The sequence below is a fragment of the Ptiloglossa arizonensis genome, chromosome 7 (assembly GCF_051014685.1).
Source record: "Ptiloglossa arizonensis isolate GNS036 chromosome 7, iyPtiAriz1_principal, whole genome shotgun sequence".
Lineage (NCBI taxonomy): Eukaryota > Metazoa > Arthropoda > Insecta > Hymenoptera > Colletidae > Ptiloglossa > Ptiloglossa arizonensis.
This window is the reverse complement of record NC_135054.1, coordinates 17,513,506-17,538,800: the sequence shown is the minus strand read 5'-3', so window position 1 is coordinate 17,538,800 and position 25,295 is coordinate 17,513,506. Positions and strand designations below refer to the sequence as shown.

General features: G+C 40.7%; 1 protein-coding gene across 1 annotated transcript in view; it reads left to right on the top strand.

The window, feature by feature from the left end:
- The window catches only part of LOC143149119 (uncharacterized), an 88,381-nt gene that overhangs the window by 30,621 nt on the left and 32,465 nt on the right, over positions 1–25,295 (top strand). The window lies entirely within an intron of this gene.

The window sequence follows — 25,295 nt, the reverse complement described above, 5'->3', positions numbered from 1 at the left end:
GTGGGTAAGAAAGAAACGGTGATACTTTTCGCTCGTTTCTCGAAATCTGTTTCTAAGTGGTTAAGGATTACGATAATGTTAGGATAACGTTAGGATAACGTTAGTATAACATTGTACATTTGTGTGTTACGTGTATCGTACGTACTGGGTCGTACAAAAAGTTTTGTCGTTTTTTCCATTGTAAAATATAGTAACGACACTTTGACTTTGAACAGCTGTAAATATAGGAACGAATCGATAGATTTACACGGAATTTTATACACGTTGAACAAAGAGTAGTAACGTTTTTGGAAAAATAAAACGACGAACCTGATACCTCGGTTTCTTATCGAACGAGGAAATTTATCGAGCAATTTGTCATACGAGTGCATTAAATTTGAAACGTTGGACAGAGAACCGGGCGAAATCGTGGATTCTTAATCCGTCGAAAGTTTCACGGAAGAAAATATTTGTTACTTTGTTCCACGAAGCTTATTTCATCCGGTTGGAAATGAAACGTGAAAATCGTGAACGAATATTGCCGAAAAGCGATTCCTGTTTGTCGCGAGATCGTAACAATTACGTTATTAAAAGTATTGCAATATTGCGCGAGCACGAATCGAGCGAAATTATTGGCGTACGTTCTTATCGGTCGTTTTAATATTTCAACGTTCGCGTCGATTAAAATGTTTCGCGGGTAACCGTTATTCCACAATGACAATTTTTTTAAATTACAAACGAATCGTCGCAGAGTTCGAGATTCGTCGCGACAACGGGAAACGACGATTCTTTGTGTAAAACTAAATGGAAAACGTGGAGTAACATATTTTTTTCATACGAGGCTTTGTTCTCGAGAAAATGAAGTTTGAAAATTCGACTACTTCGCTCGTGTCTGACCAACATCGACCGTTTCCACTTCCTTCGTGTTTTCTACCTTCTGATCACATTTATCGAAACGAACGCATCTTTAATTTACATTTACAGAAAAAAATCGCTTTCCGTTCAACCGTACCGAATATTTTCCCACTCTTTCGAATATTTACCTTCTAACGATATCACTTTCAGATATTTCATCGCAATTCTCTAATTAATCCTCTCAAAGGAGTTACTGCTTCGTTTGTTCTCACCGAGGGTGGCAGTTCACCGAGATTTTACAACGCGTTATTGTTTACCATTTATCGTGAACCGTACCTCGGTGTATATTTATAATCGGAACGTCGGAGGAGCCAGATACAACCCCGTAAACTTCTCTAACCGCATTCGAACGCAGGATTTCACGCTCGTCACTCAAACGACAACGCGGATATACCTCTCTCCGGTGTCGACGATTCAGTTTTCCGTCTGCAACCATTTGCACAATCGTGCATGTCAGTGTCATTTGCATTCACGCGGTCTGTCAACGCGGAGGAGCGAAGACAAGGTTCGAACTTTAAAAGCGAGAAATTACGCGAACGAAGGCCCACGTGGCCGCGTATTGTCATCGATCGTTACTCGTTACGATGAACTTCGAACCATCGTCGTATTAATACCGTAAAGCCATAAATCAACCGCGTCGCGTTTTACCGTATATTGATGCATCGACGACGGATATTTGTAACACTGTTCGTATTTCGACGGTTTAGGATTTTTATTTACCTTTCTTTCGTCGCGCTGCACTTTGTCCACAAATTAATCGGTCATCGAACGTAATCCAACCAATCGAATTCTATCCGTTCAAATTTCATACATCGAATTCTCATCGGGGATGAAAAAAGTCGTCGATTTTCACAATTTAATTTATAACACGATTACGAAAGGGTATCGAAACGTGGAGTATTTGTATCGTGGTCGTTTCTTTTTCGAAATTAATTGAATTTTCATTGCGCTGAGATCAAACACGGGAACACGATTCGGAAAGAAGAATGGTTTAATTATTTTCGAAAGTTGACAGATGTCAACAGATATTTCTACAACGAGTAGAATTAATTTATCCGAACGTTCGTTGAAATCGTGCGTTAATTTCGTGCATTACAAGCATTCGTGCGTTACGAGCTTTCGTGCGTTACAAGCATTCGCGCGTTACAAGCTTTTGAAGCTTTCTTTACAAGTTTTTCCGTATTGTAAACACTGTTCTCTGGCGGTGAAAATGTCGCGGGAAGTGTCTCGTTGCGCTCGGTTTAATCGACACCATTGCGAAGCGTTAATTGTAGGCCGTGTGCTCTCAACGTATCGAAAAATGTGCTACGCGCTCGTTAAAAGGTTCCCTTTGTGTTTCCGTTTCGTAGAATTACAACGAAATACTTTCAGTTTCGCGTAATAAGTCCACCGGAATCGCTCGGTACGATTTCGTTTGCGAACCGCCCCCGTTGGTAAAATTCGTTTGTTCCAAGATCGATTAATTATCAACGGGAACAATGGTGTTAAATTTCCAATAATATTCATCCGTAATAATCTATTTCCTACGGTTGGATTTCGAGCGGGTATAATTCTTGCGAGACGGATAGTGGTTGATCGTCAGATTTATGGGTCCATTAAATTTGAATGGAAAATTCCCGCGGACAACTTGATCGTAATAGGATGTTAATGTTCTACGATCGGAGACTAGACTCTAACAATTTAATTCACCGGACGAAATTTTCATTCACCGTGGGATCAAAATATACTCACATTTATGTACAACGTGAGATTCGTTCGCTTATACGATGTTGATGTTCCACGATCGGAGACTCGACTCTAACAATTTAATTCATCGTACGAAATTTTCATTCACCGTACGAAATTTTCATTCACCGTGGGATCAAAATATACTCACATTTATGTACAACGTGAGATTCGTTCGCTTATACGATGTTGATGTTCCACGATCGGAGACTCGACTGTAACAATTTAATTCACCGTACGAAATTTTCATTCACCGTGGGATCAAAATATACTCACCTCTGTGTACAACGCGATATTCGTTCGCTTATATGATGTTAATGTTCCACGATCGGAGACTCGAGTGTAACAATTTCATTCACCGTACGAAATTTTCATTCGCCGTGGGATCGAAATATAGCCAGCTCTGTGTACAACGGGGGATTCGCTTATCGATTGAATATTTCCATTTAGAAATCACGTGTAGAGAGCCAATGGGGTGACATCAAGGTGTGTACGAGAGCGTGTATTACAGGTATCGAAGAGTCCGTGTCGTGAAAGCTCGATTAAATATTTCCAAGGATCGCGGTGGCTGGAACGGGTGGTGGTGCCGTTGGTCGAGAAATAATTTATAAATGCGGACACAAAGGCCTATTCATACGGAGCAGCCGTTCTCCGCGAACGACGGTTACAATGTCAGAAATATTCTCGTAAAATCTTTAATAAATATTTATCGCGCGGCTACACGGTTTTTACACCGTTCTGGAGACCGTGGCCACGGAGTCGCGTAAATGGCGCGTAAAAGAAGGGTGAAACTTTTTCAATGGAATTTTCCAGTGACTTTTAACCGGGATTTTACATTCATAGCCGAGGTTAAGCAATCACAATGAAATAATTTCATTCACGTTCAAGTACGAAATGTACAGCACTCGCGAATAAACGTTGAACGAATTGTATATTATTACCGGTCGGCTCGGCCGTTTATAAAGTTAAGGATTATAAGTTCCCGGCCGGAGGAATTAACACGTCCCTCTCCGAAAATGGCGTTTCGTTCTGGGTTACCGATGGGCATTAATAAAGTTTATCCGGGCAAACTTTAGATGCGATTAGCCGATAGCCTATACGACGGAAAATTGCTCGTCATCGTAATTATTTATAATTCTGTGTGCAGAGTTCGCGGCAAATTTCAACCAGCGAGTACGAAGAGTATATTTGACGTTAGGAGGGTAGTTTTTGCCACTTTCACGCGGGATTAGATCAATTTTCGGTAATTAATTTTCAATTTCCTTTTGTACCCTGATTAAATGAAATATATTCAACGATAAAGTAATATTCAACTTCTCCGATTTAACCCGAATGAATTTTCGTTTCTTTGCTTCGTACTGGTAAATGAAAATGATTCAACGATAAATTGGTGTTTAAATTTTCCGATGTAACCCAAAAAGATTTCTTTCGTTGGTCGATTGTTTTATTCTACCAAAGTGGAAAGTTCGAGGATTGGTTGTAAAATGAATTAGAATTTGGTTAAAATTTCGCGTCTATCCAGATACTTACTTTTACAGACGGTAAAATACTTAGCCGGTTAGGTTTATAGATGCGGTGACCTAAAAAGGAGTAGGTTTCGGGAACTTTACTTCTGCTTCTCCCTGTAGCATATTGATTAACTTTAAAAGGAATCCTTGACTGTCGTCCTGACACGCGATCGGGCATAATTGGACAAATTTTGTAAAACCTCTCCGTTCAATGTTTAAACCATAAAATGGGGACAGATGAAATCAAGCGTCATCCATCAACCCTTAACAAGTGTCCTACGGTGTAAAAATTTTAAGTATATAGAGATGGATGGGATTAAGTTCCATCGATCTTCGTGCACGTGCATGGTGCACCGTAAAACTTAAACTACAGGAAGACAGATAAAATCGAGTGCCATCGATCTCCACGTTTCGAACGGAAGTTACTTGGAAATGGGAGTTTTTCCACTGTTGGCCATAAGTGAGACGTATTGGAAATGATTTCAGCGACGGAGGTCTCTGCGTAACACATGGCGTGCGGAATGTTTAAAAATTACGGAAGGTATAAAAAAATGCGAAATAGTTTTCACGTTGGCAGAAATTGAAAAGTTGTGCATCGTTTTTGGCAAATTTGAGGCTTCGTTTTCGAGATAGGGTCGAAATTAATGTTTCGACGCGCATTATTCGAACGTGAACGCGTTAAATTGACGCGAATGTGTAGCAAGACTCGGAAAAGGTCCTGGTGGGAAGAACTCTAGTCCTTCGTAATCTTATTTCTTTTAAACGAGATAATACTCGACAGCTACGTAACGTTGCGTCTTATGGCCTGATCTCGGCCCCACAAGACCAACGTTCCTCAGGGATCTTTTCTAAGTGGTTCAGCTATATGTTCACACACATTTACTTTTACTACGTTTTCAACGTTCTTAATGTACGGTTTCACTGGTCTCAATAATGTCTCACGCTCTCTTCTATTCAGAAGTTTCAAATTTCTTTCAATTTCTTCCAATTTCTTCCAATTTCTTCCAATTTCTTCCAATTTCTTTCAATTCCTTCCATTTTCATCAAATTTCTTCCAATTTCTTCCAATTTCTCCAAATTTCGTCAAATCTCTTCCAATTTCTTCCAATTTCTTTCAATTCTTTCCAATTTCATCAAATTTCTTCAAATTTCTTTAAATTTCTACCAATTTCTTTAAATTTCTACCAATGTCTTCAAATTTCTTCCAATTCCTCCAATTCTCTTCAAATTTCTTCAATTTTGAAAATTAAAATCACATTTATCGCGCACTGGAACAGAATGTTTCCGTCTTTTATAGAAATCGCGATTAATTGAAATTGCACCGATACCGTGCACATAAAGCGCGCGGTACGCTCGCCGCGAACGTTTCTCCGCGTCCTTGTAGAATTAAATGTGCAACGAAACGTCGCGGGGAAATAATTTATTCAGCGCGCTCGGTCGCCGGTTCCCGGATTTTCGTTCGCGTATCGCTGTACTCTAATGAAAGCGAATTTTATTCCATCGGTGCGGGAATAAAAGCGGAATTTCGCGTCGATAGATTCGGTTTGCCATCGATATATCAAATATCGCGACGAATACGCGGAAATAAATTTCTCATTTTCCATCGAAAATATCCGCCGAATGTACAAACCACTGGCGAAAATATCGTTTGCGAGCGTACGGTGGAAAATAACATTGTAACGTTGCAGTTCCTCGTACACCACTGGAGTGCATAGAGCGATGACGCAGAGCCGAGGGGACGAGCAAGCGAGGGGGTGTGGGGGTGGGTTCAGGGGGTGTCAGTGCTCATTAAAACACAAACCGTACCCTCGAAATGAATTTAATTCGCCGGATTTAACGACATTTCTTTTAATCCGTACGAATTCCGTGAAAATGCGAGCGGATTATAATTAAAATTGAAACCGAAACGATCATTCCGCTTTAATGCATCGAAACGAGTACACGTTCTATGCAACCCGTACTCGCAAACCTCAGATTCATTATACGATCAATTTTCGACGGCGTACTGCGAACGATTACTCGAACGCAAACGAATTCAAACCGCGAAAGATATCAATTAAGTTTCCACCGTTGAAAGGCGGTTTACCCTTTTGTCCTACCTACTACGATTGATAATTAGTAACGACTTGTTACGATTTACAATGTCCATTTAGCGAGCTTACAATGCAGATAGTATCGCAATTGTGCCAGTTTCGGATTGCATTAATAATCGTTGGAACGACGATGTACGCCTTCAATTGTGGCGGATCGTCGATTTAAAATTATTTAGGCAATAGGAAAAGGATTATCGCAAGAAAGGAACGGAATAATCGAGGAGCCGCACTGTAATGCAAATAACGATCAAACCGTTAACAATCGACGGCAATTGCTTTCTCATTAGCCAACGACTCTTTTAGCGAACTTGCGAGAAAGAAAGTCCGCCCCGTTTTTGAAATATTTCGTCTATTGTTCGTAATTGTCTTTCACTTATCGAAGTTGTGGTTTTTTTCTTTTTTGTTTCTTGTTTTTTTTTTGGAAAATTTGTTTATTTCGAATCGAAAAATTTATCAAGTGGGATATTTCATTTCTTGGATATTGTTCAATTTTTAACCGTCGAAGCGGTACGAGAGAGAACGAAATAAACGATAATTCTTCAAGGTATTATCCGAGGGAGTCGAGGGTTGGACAAAAATTTCCCAGCCGAGGTCTTTCAATTTCCTTTGTGTATTCATAGCGAGACGAAGTCTGGCATTATCTTCATGAAAAATTATTTCTTTCCTATTGATTAGACCTGCTCCTCTGGCACGAGGTGTTTCATTCAGAGGCTTTAATTTCGGAGTGATACAGAGCGATCCAAAAGAAACAGATACATTTTTATTCCTTCGGTTGTTCGGCAAGAATTTCATGCTATCGATTGTGAATGAAAATTTACGCCAACTTCTCGATCCGATAGATACGACACCAACTGTAGATACAATCGAAAAAATCTATACTTCAGGGCCTCGAGAAACTTATTTTTAGCTTCTTCAATAATACTTAAACAGGAGAACTCGAAAAGAGAGAGTACGAAACGTTCAACGAAAAAATTCACAACAAATATTTCTAACAATTAATAAGAAATAGATTCATTTCACACGGTTCAAGCAATAAATTTACGTAACACATTTTAAAGACATTTTTGCTCCTGTCATCGACTATTACGAGCTGAAAAAATCTCTAATCCATCTTTTTCAAATAGTCTTTAAAATTTCGCACATTTATCATAGAATTATTATCGTTGTTGAAAATTACATTAGAACCCATCATCCGTCATGATTGATTCTCGCAATAGGGTAACTTATTGACATTTGTATCGTTGGTCAACAATTTTTCTGGAAAACCACTTTCGTGGACGTTGTCGATAAACTTCGTTCGTATCTGGCTGCTTGTAGCTTTACCTGGACTTTGGAAATAAAACTGATTTAATGCGGTACAAACGACAGAAACGCGTTTAATTCGTATTCACGCCGCAATTTTATCGAGGTTGCTTGTAATGCCGTCGGATCGCAATTTATCTCGGCTGGGCGAGGTCAGCGTGGCGAAAGAATTTGCATGCGTTCAGTCCGATTAGCTGCACTTCGATTTTATCCGCGCGCGAATCAAAACTGATACCACCTGTGTACCACGAATATCGTCGACAATAAGGGGATTAATCCTATTTGCGAAACGCGAGAATTTACGATGCTTTAAATGTGTACATTACGGTGAACCCAGTCAGATTTACGCCTGGCTTTTCACCTATAAATATTGCGTCACTTATACCATAAGCACGGTGGTACTACGTGCTCACTTTCAAAATTGTTTAACTCCAATCGAGGTTAGCGATTCGTAACTAAGAGTTGACTTTTTCACTTTTTCAATAGTCAATCTCGTTTGTCTGCCACTGAATCGAGTTCAATGGTTTATGTACCAGTTTGGGTAAGATTTTGCTACCGAGATGTATTACTTGAAGAAAAAGAAATCAGTTTTGGGTGGAGAACAATTTAGAATCGTCAATAAGTGGAATATGGTCGAGTAATTTTCTTTCGATCGTTGGTCTCACGAAGACTGACTAAAATGCCTATTCCACTTAGGATTAATTTTTGCTTCTCCCTAGAATACATACACCATACTGTTAATATAGATTCGAAGGTGTTAAATATACATTTCTATCGCGCAATTTCTTGCAATCTCCACCAATGCATCGAGCCTTCCCTTTAAGAAACATTGCACAAACACGATGTATTGTTGGGAGAAAGAAAAACCAATCTCGAAATCAGAGAAACGTGAAATCCTTGGTAACTAAAATATGTTCTGCATCGAGTACCTTTCCTTTGCTCCTATATTTTAGAAACACATCAAAACACAATATATCCAATACTCCATCAGAATCGATCTTTTCTTCTCCCCACAATACATACCCACTACTTTCACATTCGAGGGTATTAAATATACATTTCTATCGCGCAATTTCTCGCAATCTCCACCAATGCATCGAGCCTTCCCTTTAAGAAACATCGCACAAACACGATGTATTCTTGGAAGAAAGAAAAACCAATCTCGAAATCAGAGAATCGTGAAATCCTTGGTAACTAGAATATGCTCTGCATCGAGTACCGTTCCTTTGCTCCTATATTTTCGAAACACATCAAAATACAATATATCCAATACTCCATCAGAATCGATCTTATCTTCTCCCCGCAATACATACACGATTCTATCGGTTCAACGTTCATTCGTATCGTTTAATTCCATATAATCCACTCTATCGCAACATCGAAAGTCGTTCCGGGAAATCCTCGGGAATAAATCTCGTTCTCATCTCACAAAGGGCGCTCGCGTCATCCCGAAGCCGGACAATTTTCCACCCTCGATGCCCTCTTCACCTTTACCCACGGTAGACACGAGAATATTCGTGCGGGCAATTGCCGTTTGCCGCGCGCGAAAATGCAATTCCATTTTCCATGGACGGTGTTTCAAAAGTGAAGTAAACTTTCCTACGAACGACGACCTTAATATTACCACCATTCTTGTCGCGGATAAACCCGACGACGCCTTTCCGCGACGCTCACCTTCCAGAAATTTCTCGTACGTGCACACGTGCGCGCACACATATACACCCGCGTGTACACGTTTACGAATCGATCGTCAGTTTCCTCCGGTGGGTTATTTGTTCGTGTTTCTCTTGGCTGGTTCCACGATACGCTTGATTTTTACGGAATTCGATTCGAGATGGCTTATCGCGACACGTTGGACGACCAACGTTGGCAAAAGTGCACGGACGTGTACCGAACTTGCTCGTCTTCCGTTAATCGTGCTCGTGAAGAATTTCGCGTTCGCAAACGAGTCCTCGAATTAGAACGCATCGAATCTCGCGTATTCGCGAAAAGAGTGCGCTGCCTTGGTACGAATATTTTTTTCGTGTCACCGAGCTGAGAGATTCGCGCAGAGCGCATTGTAAGTTTCTTTTACGATCATATGCATTGTAGAGTGCACGTGGTTGTAGCGTGCATTGTAATTTTTTTCACATACATTACGAATTTAACTAAGATTATATTTACCAATTTATTCGTTTATTCCAGGTTGGAATGTATTACGAATTTAACGAAGATTATATTTACCAATTTATTCGTTTATTCCAGGTTGGAATGTATTACGAATTTAACTATAATTTAAAGATTATACTTTCCAGTTCATTCGATTCTTCCAGGTTGGAAAACAGTATCGGATTTTGGGAAACGAAACTATGTACTGAAAAAAAAAATGTCAAAACTCGTGGAAACTCGATTTGTTGGCTCATCCAGTACGTTGTTCGAGCGTCTCGACATTATTAGATACTCGAAGGTGCCAGTATCCAATTTATAGGACACGAGCGTCCAAGTTTAGAAAAAGACCGACTCTTTAACGAACCTTCTTTAACGACTCTTTTTAACTTTAGAAAAACTTATTAATCGCTCGAAAGCGGGAATTACCGCAGACACGAACTGGTGCTTAACGAGCCGTATAAATGCTCCGGGTTTCAAAGATGTTGCTAAGTAGAGGAGGGACACGTTAGGGCAAGCGTTAGGGTGTTTCGGTAGAAGACACACACGCTGGGATTGCACAGGGTACGTAGGACACGGCTGACGAAGTGTCTACAGAAACGGATGACGTAGTGTTTACCGTTAAGACGTCACGTGTAGATCAAGATGTATACGTATCGACAACCACGAACAGTCGACCGTGGAAGAATCACGGTTCGAATTATTCAATAATTCTTAATCGTTCCATCGATTTATCGTCCAATCGTTCCCACAAGCGTTCGGTTAATGTTCGTTTAACGTATGTGCACGTTAAACAACCGACGTAATATAACCGTTAAAATTGTACTAATTGCGAATAAATATTTGTAGTTAAATTCCCCGATGCTTTTGTACGGCAATATCGTCACAGGAGGTAAATATCACGGTTCGGAATGTTTCTCGATCGAAGAATAATTTACCCTTGGAAAGGAGGATGGAACTTTTCTCGTTCTTTCTTTTTCTTTTTTCCTTCGACGGTACGATGTATCAAATTCCAGGTTTTGTGTGTAGCGAGGTTATCGGTCGCGAACGGTGGCCATCTTCGAGTATCAGTCTCGAAGGAGAACAATTTGTCGACGTCCCGAGCGTAGCGGAGATCGCGAAACGGAGCGTTCGGTGTTCTTACGCGATCGAAAAGTTTTTCCCCAGGGCTGTAGACCCGCGTTAACACGAAAGCTAGGTCGTCGGGTCAGGTGTGCTTGTCTGTCGAGAATGCTCGTGCGAATAACAGTTCTTCGCGCAAGAGGGATCGAAAATCTGGGCGTCGAACGTCTGCCCTGACAGATCTTTCCAGTCCTGAAAGCGGGATGGAATTACACGGGCATTGCTCAAAGCGGGAACGTGACTCCCGATGGGAGTGTTGCTCGTGCGTGGTAGCAGTATTTTCACCCTTTTTCCTCTCTTTACCGCCTCGACTAGTCCCCGCTTCGTTCACCGGCAATTTGCGATGTCGCATGCGCGAGTGCAATTTGCGTGCCCCGCGATAAGTTATCGGATCGGTACGTGGTTCGAACTCGTTTCGATTTTCGTTCGTAGAGAGCCGCGGGTCCGTGGTGCAACAATCGGGAACGAAATCCCACCGAAATCTGTTGCGCTAACGAATCGCCGTGTTCGGGTTGGAATATTTTATTCGCGGTGTCGCTTATCGCGAACAAAACGCGGATGTATTTGAAGTAACGTAAGACGTGGATGTGTTTTAAATAACGCGAAATTTAGATATATTTGAAATAACGCGAAATGTGGATGTATTTGAAGTAACGTGAAATTTAGATGTATTCGAAGTAACGTGAAATGTGGATGTATTTGAAGTGACGTAAAATTTAGATATATTTGGAAAAACGTGAAATGTAGATGTATTTGAAAAAACGTGAAATGTAAATGTATTCGAAGTAACGTAAAATTTAGATATATTTGAAATAACGTGAAATATAGATATATTTGAAATAACGTCAAATGTAGATATATTCGAAGTAACGTATGACGTAGATATATTTTAAATAACATTGTTTCATTAAATTAAGAAATATAAATTATGTACGCGGGATATTGAAAAGTATAATTAGTAGTAATAACTGGAATAACGATTAACTAACAAAATGTATTTTTGTACATTTAAAATTTCAAAATTTCATTTTAAATAATTTTAAAAGTTTCATTTGAAATAATATTACACAATTTTCACTTTTATGTAATATTATCTTAAATAATAATCAACATTTAAACTAATTTGGTACAAATTCAATACTTGTACAATTTTTTTTCTCTATCCTGTATACGTTTCCAGAAATTTGTATTCGTTTCTCTATGAACAGTAGCGAGGAGAATCGATCCGTTGAAAAAGAAGCACTCTATTTTTTAAAACTTAAATAAAAGTGCAGTTCGCAGTTGGGAGGAGCGAGTCTATAGGAAGATGGATCTTGTCGTATCATTAAACTTTTTCCTCTCGGCTTCTTTCGATGAAACGGGGGATATATACCCCAAATGCGCAACGCACGCTATAGAATAGCATATAACGGGCTAGCGACAAGTCAGATGGTATCGTGTTTTTCGTCGACAATCCTATTACTGTATTTCGTGTAATCCAGTGTCAGTTGGCTGGAGATTATCGCGTTCGTTTATTTTATCGTCGGTGCACAATATGTCGTATTAACGTAAACGATCGAAAATCTACCGGTTGGATGATTTTGCGAAAAAGTTCGAATCTTTCCAATGGACTTTCCGCGTCATCTTTCAACTTTTCTCTGATTTCGATCTCCGGATTTATTGGCACGGGAACGACATTTTCTCGAGCATTAACCCGTACTTTCGCGCTTAAATTACCTTGAATAACGATGGAGCGAGTTTCACCTCGTCTTGAGTAATTGACGGTTAAACTGTGATAGTCGATGTAATGGACAGGAACTTAAACGATAACGACACTGTGTTTTATCGTTCGTGAACTTTGATATTCGTTTGCAAAAATATTTTTCGCGGTCCGTACGTGACTTTTCGATCGAGTAATAAAACACGGAGCGGTGGACTGATTTTATTTTATTTATTTATTTATTTTTCTTTTTTCGATCCACGTAAGCATCGAGAGCAAAACCTTCGGAAGCATTCGATTCGCGTTACCATATTCCGCAAGATGTGGTTCTCGAATTAACGAGCTTACAGCGAGCAAGGTCTTGTAGATTCGGTACCTGTACACGATACTACTTGCCGAAGTTTCAAGTTTCTTCATTGATCATGAACATCCTCGAGCCAAAGTAGGTAGTTTCGTTACTCGTGTAACAAGTTTTTGCGGGACTTTAAATGTTCGAATTTCTATGCAGGCTTAAAGTTCGATCTCGGTTTCAAGCAGTATTAACTTTAGGAACGATTCATCGTTTTCGAATCATCTTTAGAACCAAAGTACTTTAATCATTTAATTTTCGTCAATGTAAAAATTGAGGTCTGTTAATCGATCGTCTGCGAGTTGGTGGTTATTCAACTAATAGTAAGAAATTGATTAAAAAGTAATAGATCGCACGTTAGACATTTATTTGCACCAGGTATAAATTTATATTCAGAAACTTGTATTTATATAATTTATATACGATATACTGCACAATCGCCAAGTTTTAGACTAAATACAAATTCATAAATATAAATGATTATTTGTATACATTCTATACTATAGTTTGTCTTTATATTTATAAATAATTATTCATTCAGTATATAATATATTCTGGTCTATTATTCGAAGATTGCCTTCACTCGACTTATACAAGTAGATCCTTTAAAATTGTTCGAAGGTGGACCAGCACCGATCCAGGCTTGCTTGAAATAAGTTTGACGGTACCATAAAACGTTCATCAAGTTCATCAGTTTAACGTCGACGTGAAACGCGCTCGAAATTGTTCTTATCGTACTTTGAAGATCAGCGGTATAAAAGAGAGTGCAGTGTCGAAGAAGTTACCTTAGAAGTCGATAGTTTGACGTTACCTGTAGCACACCTGGATCGTTTGAAAAGGTTCAGATTCTTTTCAAGCGAAACTTTATTCTCCCTTTACATGTACACACAGTGTACCTTTTCTCAACTTAGAGAAATTTGATCAAGTAAGCAATAGGCCGGAATTTACTCTCAGCAGTTCTTGGTCCCTGTTAATTATTAATTTGACCAATACGCAACAGTTCGATCTACAACGCAGCACTGTATTCTAAATTCAAATCGATACTTCATTATCGCGGTTATAAAATACACACAAGCGGGGAATGTTACCCCGTTTTATTAATTAAACAAAATCGAAGCACGCAATTCCGTGTCCCGACCGCGAAATATTGAATATTTTCCACGACCTAACTCATCGACGTTGATTAATTATTTGAAGAGCACCGACATAATTTACGCTCGAGACAATAGCGTTATTTCAACACCAAATGAAATCAATTACGAGACTGGTAAAAATACCACTCTCTTTTTATGTTAACGAACATCGACGAGACTTTACTTTCGCGAAAGATGTATACCGCGGCTTGTTTGCCATACTCTCGCAAACAACCGGCTCGAATGCATCGATGGTCCGTGTATCGGGATGTTTCGTAGCTCGAATTCATTCGTTTGCCTTAAATTATCAACAAACGGACGGTGAGCCTGTTATTTACCGCGAGAATCCATCGAAATGTGGGCAGCGACGTGTTTCCCATTTTTCGTCGTGCCCGGTTTTCACACGGCTATCGGAATCTTTTAACATTTATTTATCACCGCCGGAATCGCCCGTTCGGATATTGAAAATATTGTTTGAACGCGAAAATTATTTTAACGCGTCGTGATATACGACGCTTTTCGTTTCACATCCCAGAACACAAATAAATAGGGGTTGCTATTCAATGCTCGATATCTCGGTAAATCTCGATTCCATTGGAAATTTCTATATGACGAAATAACTTCGAAATTTAATTTTCAGCAATATCTTTCGTACACGTTTTCATCGTGGAAGCATCGATAAGCCGAGAATTTACCTTTACAGTTCAGATCTTACGACTCGTCGATCTATGATACACGATTTTTGAAGAGAATTGAAACATTATTCGTAAAATTAAATTTTCCGTGTCACGAATGGCTGAATGTAGCCCGGGGGGATATATTGAGTCGTAAGTTCGAGTCACGGTGTGTTTATAGTTCTCGGAATACGATTCGTAAACACTCGAAGCTACAAGGACTCGGCTGACGAAATTGTTGTGCTTCAATTCAGTCTGCGAAAGGTACTCGAAAGGCACGGCTCGTGACGTTACGAGAATTTTATATTTAATATCCGATAATACGTGTCCATTTTCGTGATCTCATCTTGTACGTGTTCCGGAAACGGAGTACGACAACAAATGCAGCGAAGTAACATTTGTGTCGCACACGAAGGTGTTTTGTCAGCTCGTGCAGAAAGTGGTTTCTTAATAACAATATTAATCTATTTTCAAAAGAGACATTTCAATCTGAAATCGAGGAGTTTGTTACCACGAGATGTGTCGCAAATACTAAACATATAAAAATCATGTGTTTGTAGATATTTGAAGAAAGATTAACACTAAAACTACAGAAAGGGTCGATTTGTTTCAAACTTTTTTTAAGAATCACTCGATTAACAGTGTCTTTGGTTACAATATTCGTGGACAACTATCAAAATAGACGATTAATGCTCGTAGATTAATTTACCCTTTCCACATCTAAACTCGAAGATACGTGTGTGCGATCCGATAAGAATAATAATACCTTCACTGTCGATAGCGTTAATATATTACCATGATAGAAAAATAAACGTTGCAAACTCACGTGACGATTTAATAAATAATCCTTGTCAATGATGCGTCAACACGATCGCAAAAATTTGGTAGTCGAGGCCGTGCTTGTAAATGTTCGGTAATATTTAAAACTAGGAGATAGATGAGGCTCGCTGAAAGCCGCAATTTTTATGTCTGAGAAGGCATCCTTTTTATGCGGTGAGTTGGATATATTGCCGCATTGTCTCGCTGGAGAATGTAATTGAAGCCTCCAGCTGCCGTTGCTCGTTTATATAGTTCTTCGTCTATTATTTTTACGCAACCTTTGTTACCCGCGATAACGGTCCGATTTAAATCGCCGCGGAGCGATTTTTTCGAAAATTTATCACCAAAAAACATCTTCGTGGTGTTTCGCGCGCTCGATCGTTCTGAAATTGTCTCGTCACCTTTCTCGATTGTCTATTATTTTAGTTGTCTCGTTCTTCGATTATCCGATCACCTTGAAAATTCAATCCCGCGGAGGCGAAAAAAGAAAAAAAAAAAGAAAAAAAAGAAGAACCAATCGATGACCGTGCTCGTCGAGCTTCGAGGTGGATTCAACACACCGATTGCACCTGCAACGCATCGTGCTGCAAATTGAACCATTCTAATTAAACGGATCCCGATAATTTCGTCGTGTAAGATTTATCGGGCCGATACGCGAAGTTCACGCGTGTCGCCAAACATTGTCTACGTATGATCTTACATGAATATTCATGCGTTAAACACGGCTGATTAGCCTAATGTACACGAAGACGAAACTGAGAACACCCAGCTAGGTGGGTACTCGCTTAAGACGTAGAAGATTTAAGTTAAACAATTAAGTTCAACTACTCGAAACCTTGAGACCTTCTAATTTCTAATTCTAATCTCGAGTTTAATGCGAGTTAATGGTACACCTTCTCTGATGATCTTTGGCGTTCGTAGTCTCGGATAGCGGTACGAACAGTTGAATACATTAGGGTTATTGGTGCATCGTGCACACAGCTCCAATCCAGTGCACAGAGTAGGATCACCGTGTAAAATCCTAATTGAGGAAAAAGTAATCTAGAATGCATTGGACGCGACGCTTCTACGTTCGCCATATTGGATGTCACGTGGGCTATGGAAGATACAAGGTATTTATCAGAAGTGAAACATTCGTTCGACGAAGTAGTACATTTCTCACGATACAACACGGGAAGAGTAAAACTATAATTAGTAGTAATGAGTATTCAGTATTCATCAGTTAATTGAGTATTCTTTCGAATTCGATAAATCGAAGGAATCATACTTTCATAGTCGAATTATTTATATATTCGTTTAAACGGGACACTAGTGTACGGTGTGCGTTGAACGTTCTCGCGAAAAGAGAAAGAGGTTATACTCGATTTCGATTTAACTTGAAGTTTATTTCTACGATGTTTTTAAAAGTTAGATACAAATTATCAACACTCGAGTATTCAAACAACGTTCGAATTATATTCGTGGAATATTCGAATCGTCGTTCGAATATTCGAGTGCAGGAAAATTCGACAAGCGGTTTCAATCCTGGTGCAGATATTGTTGAACAATGATAGTTGAATCGCTTTTTCCAAACCTAATCTCAAACGTATGCATTCGTGATCGATAATCGTCACTTTTCACGAAGATTCAGATTTCTTTTGCGAAACTTGTCTGCGTACAAATTGTCCCCCTTGGTAATAAAAGTGCATCTTGGGTGCATACAGACGCATTAGCTCCACCTTTTCCGCAGGAATCGTAGATATTTGAAGAGGTCGCGGGAACACGGAAAAATAAATAATAAAGTTTACCCTAGTACACCTAGCTAGCGGCTGGTCGGAAGCCACGAATAAGTTAGGCGATTCTACGTTGCAGTACATAAACCACCGGGCTGTGGCCATTCGCTTACCGAGTGCTGTAGTTTGAATTTTATTGCTCTTTTCTCGGCTTTTTTTGTGGTTCCACGCCGGTACAAACAGCGTCAAACTGAAGACCAAACATTCGGCTGTAAACGTTATTGATACACGACGACCGAGTAGATTTCCTCGTATATTGTTTTCGAACGAGGAACTAAAGTAAACATTCGGCGATAAAGTGCAGTGTTTTTATTTCATCTCGGTGATTTAATATCTTTCGTCGGGGACTCGGATGCACCTTACATCGAAAACAGTTGGTTTCAGAATGGAATACTCGAAAGTGAGAAACGTTGCTCATTTCGTTAAAATTTAAATCACCGTTCGGGGCTGTTATATCTCGTACACACAATGGTGTGTAAAATGTCGCGAAAATTATCTTTTCAACTTTGGACAGGGAAAAGGTTAACAAAGACGAAAGTTTAGATAACGGGTGGTAATTAAAATGTGACTACGACGAGAGATAGGAGTATCGGTCCAGGAGTGATCTCTTTTGTGTACCTTACTTATCTAAAATTAATTACGTCCGTCTTTCTCTCGAAGTTGTTGAAACGATCGTCTGGAAATTAAATGTTCGACGATTCTCGTTGCGTTGTTTCTCGAACAACGGAACGATATGGTACACATCGGTACCGTTAAGAAAAACTCGAAAATAATAAGAAGAAGTTGACCGAGGGCTAGAAGTTGTTCAGTTCCATGAAGGAGTTCCCAGATTTAACAATACGTCAAACAATCTCGCGCGACCTACTCCGAAACAGTTCTCGGGTCCATTCAGGTGAAATTGCAGAAATGATATCGAATTTATCTCAAATGCGGCTCACGTAAATCCTGAGACACGAGTAGACTTGGCGAGTCACGTTGCAGCTGGTCCTTCGATAACACCATCAAATTTCATCGGTGACTCCGGTTACCGAAAAGCATTTCGATCGAGAAAAGATTTCTCGCCGTTCGAAATTCATCCGTACAACTCGAATAAAATCTCTACGAGCAGCGATCGTATTACAGTTACGCGAAGGACAGTCCCGTGCACTTCTTGAATGTAAAATGTAAAACGATTTAATTATTCATGAACTCCAATTAAGCTTATCTTTTGTGCCGGCGAGCTCGTCGAGATAGTTGCGCGAACGAGAAACGTTGACCGTCGATCGCGAGGTTCCTTTTGAACGGGAATATTTTTTAAAAAATTCCACCGGGCTCGCGCAGTGATAAATCGGGTGCTTCGGACGAAAACGTTTTCGGAATATCGATGTTGCCCGGTGTTCCAGCCAAGTAATTTCACGAGAACGCGTACAGACGCGTTCGAGTACTTTTGAAACTTTCGGAACTTCGGATGGAATTGGGATTATGAGTTTCCTGCGAAGCGAACAAGCGCGAAAACGTAATTTGCGACCCATTTCTAAATTGGTTCATCGAAAGATTATCTCGTTACACAGATGTCGCTCGAACGGTCTTCAGCTCGTTTAAAATTCAGTGAAAACTAAAATGTCCTCGACGCCACGACTGGCTGAATCGCGAACGAAGTATCTAACTGTCGACTTTTACGAACTTTGACGGGGGTTCGTCGCGATTGCACGAAAATTTCCATTTTTGACAATATCTTCGCGAGAACGTCATCGATCGATCGGCGAGATTCTCCCGATGAGAATGAGTCCAAACACGACCCTGGTCGGGTTACTTTTCATTTGACGGTATTTGGGAAATTTTGGAAAAAACTTACAATTTTGAGTAATCGAAAATCGTCCGAACGGGGCCGAGTTTGGACTCGTTTTCATCGGGAGAATCTCGCCAATCGATTGATAATACATTCGCGGAAGTAAATTTACAAATATGAAAATTAAAAATTTCATTAATCGATATTCTCCAACTGTATCGTTTCTGCCTTGAGTAGTCGACGAGGTGAATCGATTCGCGCCGAATAAACAGAAGCAGCGAGAATAATTTCTTTTTCAATTATCCGGAAAAAAATCGTTTCAGTAATCCAGGGATGTAGTGGAAGTTACTCGAGCTTTCTATTTCGCGTTGCCTCGAGTCGACACAGTCTTTTGGTACGATCTCTCGTACACATCTGTTTGTGAACGAGAAGTAAATTTGGAAACAAGGAAATTAGCCACGTTAACGACACGTGTACCCGTTTAAAGGTACATCTCGCTCGGTGAGAATGTACTCTGGCCCCCGGCACGACGAGAGCACGATTCGCGAAATCGTAGATGGCAGAGTACACCGCTTCATTTCGCGTCGAGACAGACTCTCGCTTGTTCTTTCGCTTTTTTCCTTCCCCCTCACTCCTCCCTCCCCTTTCCCCTGTAAGTTTCTCTCCGGTTAATTGTTCGTACACTCTGCGATCTTAAGTCGTCTTGCCGTGGTGCGCATCTGACATTTTTTTTTCTTTTCCCTTCGTAAACGATTTCCGTGGAGAGAGAGAACCACTAGGATCAGCGAAGGAGTCAATAACACTCTATTTCTCAGCGAAACAAAAAGATAGAACCGAGGGGAATTGGAGATCGGGAAACCTTTTTCTCTGTAGCGAAATATCGGAAAGTTTGCATCGAATATCCACAGTTTCATTTTATACCCGAGAGCGAAATAACGAAGATTTATTAATAACCGATAATAACATTTGTAAGTAACGTCGATGGGCATCTTTGAAAGCGTGCCAGTCGATAATTATCGGCGTCTTAATCTGCAGGACTCGGACGATTTAATAAGTTTCAACGTCCCTCGAAGAATCCTTTGACGCGATCATTTAAAATATGCGGGTCGTCCGAGTTACGGTCACCACTTCAATTACTTCTTTCTATACATGAATATGTATTGTATCTAGAAAAAGGAATAACACCGTTTGAATATGTATCTGCTTGTTTTTTTGCGGCATATCGCGTATTAAGGTTGCTTAGTATTTAAACAAAGTACCTTAAGCGGTGCACGTTCTCAGTCGTGTTATTTTTTCAAATCGAGTACTCTCGTTTGTACGATAATTTATTCTTTAGTAAGTGGGTTAACATTGGAACCAACGACGGTGAATATATTTCTAGTTGTATTAGAGGGAAATTAATTTACGAATATAACTTCTTTATCTCCATAATTGTCACCGAATATTTCGGCAAAAGCTTCGTTAATAATCATTCGATTTCAAGAAATGTGAAACAGATTAAAGGGTAGTTTTAACGTTAATTTAGATAATCAATTTCTGGTGCTTCCATTTACAAATTTATCTTCGTATACAAAAATTGATACATCTGGTATTTACAAATTTATCTTCGTGTACAAAACTTGACACATCTGGTATTTACAAATTTATCTTCGTGTACAAAACATGACACATCTGGTACTTTTATTTACAAATTTATCTTCGTGTACAAAACTTGACACATCTGGTACTTTTATTTACAAATTTATTTTCGTGTACAAAACTTGACACATCTGGTATTTACAAATTTATCTTCGTGTACAAAACTTGACACATCTGGTACTTTTATTTACAAATTTATCTTCGTGTACAAAACTTGACCTATCTGGTATTTTTCATTTCCAAATTTATCTTCGCGTAAAAAAGTTATTTCTCATCGTCGGTCGACGCACACCTCGGTTTGCGTCACCTCGAAGCGCGGTCCAATTGAGCGCGTGTAATGCGAGTCTCGGTAGCGGTGGCTCCGCCCCGTCGCTCTCGCTCTGGTTAAAAATCTCTGGCTGCCCCCCCGAAGCTGTGGTCTCGATCTCGTCTCTCGGAAGCCGGAATTACAGTAAATCAAAGGCTTACGCGAGCTAACCGAGGCTCGCGATCAACGAGAACGATTCCATTCCCAACAATCACCATCAGTATGATTCCTGGGTTCGTTCCAGCAGCGTCGGACGATTTTTCGTTCGCGTTCCAAAGTATTACTCTCGAACGAATCCTCGCAGCCACGGCCCATCAAAGGCGCGCGGGTTCTTTCGACTTTCCTGATTCGGTGCATAATATCCGCCGTATATAGAAAACAAGCACCGGTTGCCTCGAGAGACGAGCGTTGCGATAACGGGGGTACCGAATAAATGGGAACGCGAGAGCGAAAACGTCGAGATTAGACTCTCTCTCACCGTGATGGAGAGAGAAAGAAAGAGAGGGAGAGAGAGAAAGAGAGAACCCTGGCAGTATCTTTATACCGTCACGAGCGTGTGCCATGGCTCATTGCGGAAAAAGGTAAAAACGAGAGAAAAACGAGAGAATGTGTGCACGTGCGCGCGCGCGCGCGTGTACACGCGAGGAAGAGAGAGAGAGAGAGAAAGAGAGAAAGAGAGGAGAGAGGGGAGCTTTTTCGCTTTCTAAAGTGCGCTGCAGTTAAATCCAGAGCAAATTAGCAGGGAGGTCCTCTCACGGCACTTGCTATTGTTAATTGGCAGCGGGCAGAAGAAGTCGGGGTACCGACCGACGATAAAGAAACAATGGAAAGAAAGAGGGCGGAAAAGAGGGAGAGCGGAGGGGAGTACCGTGGACGAAGGAGTGGGGGTAGGTGCACATCGATGGAAAAAAAAGAGGAAAAGAAGGGACCGGACCGCGACGGGAAGAAACAGAAGCGGTCGGGCAAAAAACGAGGAACCTGGACAGTGGTGGGGGCGGTGGAGGGGGCGGGATGAGGATGTAAGCCGGGAAAAAGTTACGGGGGAAAGCCTGGGTGGGGAGGAAAAAGACGACGGTTGGAAAGGGCTCACCGGATACGCGGGTTCGAATAAATGAGAGGAAAAAGCGCGAAGGAAATGACACGGGCGCGAAAGGGAACCGAGAAGAAAATGGTTGGCTCAACGGGGGTGAGGTGGGGGTTGCTGATAAAGAGTGTACGGTATCGGAGAGGGGAGGATGGAGAATGATAAAAATGGAGACCGTTTTTTCAAGCCGGGTGCAATCAGTGCTCGCGATTCGGTCGCGTTCGTTGTTTTCTTCGCGGTTTTCCACGACGCATTCATTAATATCAATTAAACGGGGCGGGTCGTTTAGCCGGTGACTCCGCTCGGCCGGTTTAATTTTTAAACCGTCCGACGAGGGGAGGGGAGGGGATATCCCGTGGATACGAACGGGGAGCTGGACGTTCGTAAACATTCGTCGCGCGTGAACTTTCGATTAGGGGTAATTCAGACAAATGATCCTCGTGCGAGGAAACAAGTCGTGTTACCATTGACCCCGGCTGCCGGAAGGACATCGTTACTTCCCGTAGAACTGCACGGTGACGCGTTGAATGTTTGTTTCGCCAAACTCGCAGTCACGATGTTGGATCGTGGATCAATAACGCGATTTACGAGCGAAATTAACAACGATAACCGATAGGCGCCGAGTGTCGTTAGAAGTTAAATTATTTTTAGATACAAACAACGCGGGACATCGTATTACGTTTACCGGGGTGTTTTAAATATTATCAGGTTGCAAAATTGAGTATCATATGTTCATGTACGTGTACGTATACTTGAGATTTTGTGTACCTTGATTTTCTGTAATGTCATCTCGACTTGGAAATATGGCCAATAAATAGTTTCTGTACCATTGAAGTATACGCGCGTTGCAAGTTGTCGATACGTGAATTATTAACCTCTTTTCATGTAAATGGTATGTATATAGAGAAACGTTATTATATCGTAACGCAAAGAGTTAAATGGTTTCCTTAACAACGTTGATTGTCGCTTGTTGTTCGTTCGCGCGTTCCTAATTGATACCGTTTGCCGTGTGTTTGAAGATCAGGAACAAGTGGTTGAAAATGTTATAACGGAAACAACGAATTCTGGGGCGCAAAACGAACGACTACGTTGATTACAACATTTACGATAGAGCATCCGAGCTACTGCTGAGAATGCGGAATATTACCGGAAGCAAGCACTTTGTGTTTGTTAATTAAGGAGAGTGAAAAGATATTTGCCGAATTTGCATGTCAGAGGCCGGGCACGTTTGAAAGAAGCACGGCAGATTCATTGCTTACTGAACATTAACGTCATTTCATTTCCTCGACTAACACAATCTAGTTGAAAGCCTCGCTCTGACATTCGTTTGCGATAAGCTTGTACACGAAAGCTACAAATCATATTTCCAGTCTCATTTTCCGTATTCGTGTCGAGTGCCCTTCTTAAAGTTTGAGCCTTTGTGTCTCGTAAGTCGTTCAAACGGGCAAGCACGAGGTTCGGGTAAATGTTTTTCAGTTCAGCACTAGTTACCGGTGATCTCAACGAGAGTTCAAAGTATTCGATCGAAGCGGGGAATCTATTTAGGAGTTTTCCCTATCTTTTCGGCAGCTCGTCGAAACTATTTTTACAGAATGAATCCTCCTTCGTCGATGTGTGTTCTATACTCTACCCACTTCGGATAGAATCATAAATTTTTCGATAGAAAAAAACCATTCGTTGGAAATGCAACGAATACGCAGTTTAACCCGTTAATTTCGATTGATTGATATCAAAATTTCGTGAATGATATTTAATAATCGAAAGTGCACAATACGAATTGTGTAATATTACAAAAAATGATGAGATATTCTGTTATGTTTCGAAAGGATGATGGAATAAATATAGAGAATTCCTGTACAAATAACATTTATTTATTTTTTTCAATACACAAGAATTCTTTTGTACACGTAACAGTAATAACTTGTAGAAGATACTTCTTCAATTCTAATTAATTCTGCGGCTCTGTACTTAAGTCAGTAACAATGATTCTAGGCTAATTAGGACGTAAAAGATTCGTAAAAAATATGAAATATGTCTCCGTAAACAAAACAAGACCTCGATAGTCGCACTTGGTCTTCGATTCGTCCAATCACCGTCGTCCATTGGCTAGTGTTCTCTCGTGGGCCCCCTCCACTTTCACTTTCACTTGTTGCCACGCAACCATCCCCTCCACTCGTCGTTGTGGGATTCAACGAACGAGGTTCGCGAGCAAGTATCGAGGTTACGCTCACCGATCCCGTACCGCGTCCTCGCGTCACGATCTACCCACTCGAATCTACAAAATAATCAAAGTTTATACAATCTAACCTCAATTGTCCTTCCGGAGCTACTTCCTCCCGGATAATTGAACTCGTAATTCGAGCGTTCCGTATTTTGTGCAAGATTGGACGCGGTATAATTCTCCTATCATTAGTCAGTGCATGAGTCTCGAGCCTATTGATTATCGGTTTGCAATTATGGTTAGCTAACGGCCACAGGACGACCGGTTACGCAGGAAGCCATACCTGAGAGGTTCGCGGTGTACCCTTTCCTACGATATTTCGGGTTCGATCATCGGGTCAAGGTGTGCGTAGATTTTTCGACTCGTTCCGACGTATTTCGTCGGGCATATTTTTCGCGAAAAATTTGAATCCGTTGGAACCGGGGGGAGAGGAAAAAAAAGAAGAAAAAAAATGGAGCGCACGAAGAGGAATTCGACGCTCCAGGAAATATTCGAAGAGCGTTTGAAATTCGATTTGAGCCCATCGCTATCGCCAATTAAACCCGATGACGTGCCAGCCGGAATAAATTTTCCCTCTACCCCCTTCCCTCCCCCCCGGTCTCGTGCGTTGTCGAGAATTCGAGCTCTGTCCAGGAAAGAACGCGAGACCGACCGCCACGTGAAAGAAACGTCTCTCGAGCAAAGTAAATCGTCCGGTTATGGTGGAATTACGGGATAAAGAACATACACTCCTGCTCTAATGAATTTTTTCTTTTTTACGCTTTTGCCTCCCCCCGACCCCTCGACCCTTTTTTGTTTTTTTTTTTTTATTTTTTCTTTCATACGAGAAACCGTGAGGGACCACGGTGGACGCGTTTCCGCGAAATTAAGGTTTGTGCGCGAGACAAACGTAAAAAAAAAAAAGAAAAAGTTTCGCTTTAATCAACGAGTCAAGACACCGACGCAACGACGCGCAATTGTTTATTAATCTCGAAACTACGGGAACGATGGAGCGTAATTCGCTACGTCGTTCCACGGGAAGCTGACGAGGTTGTAGCTAATT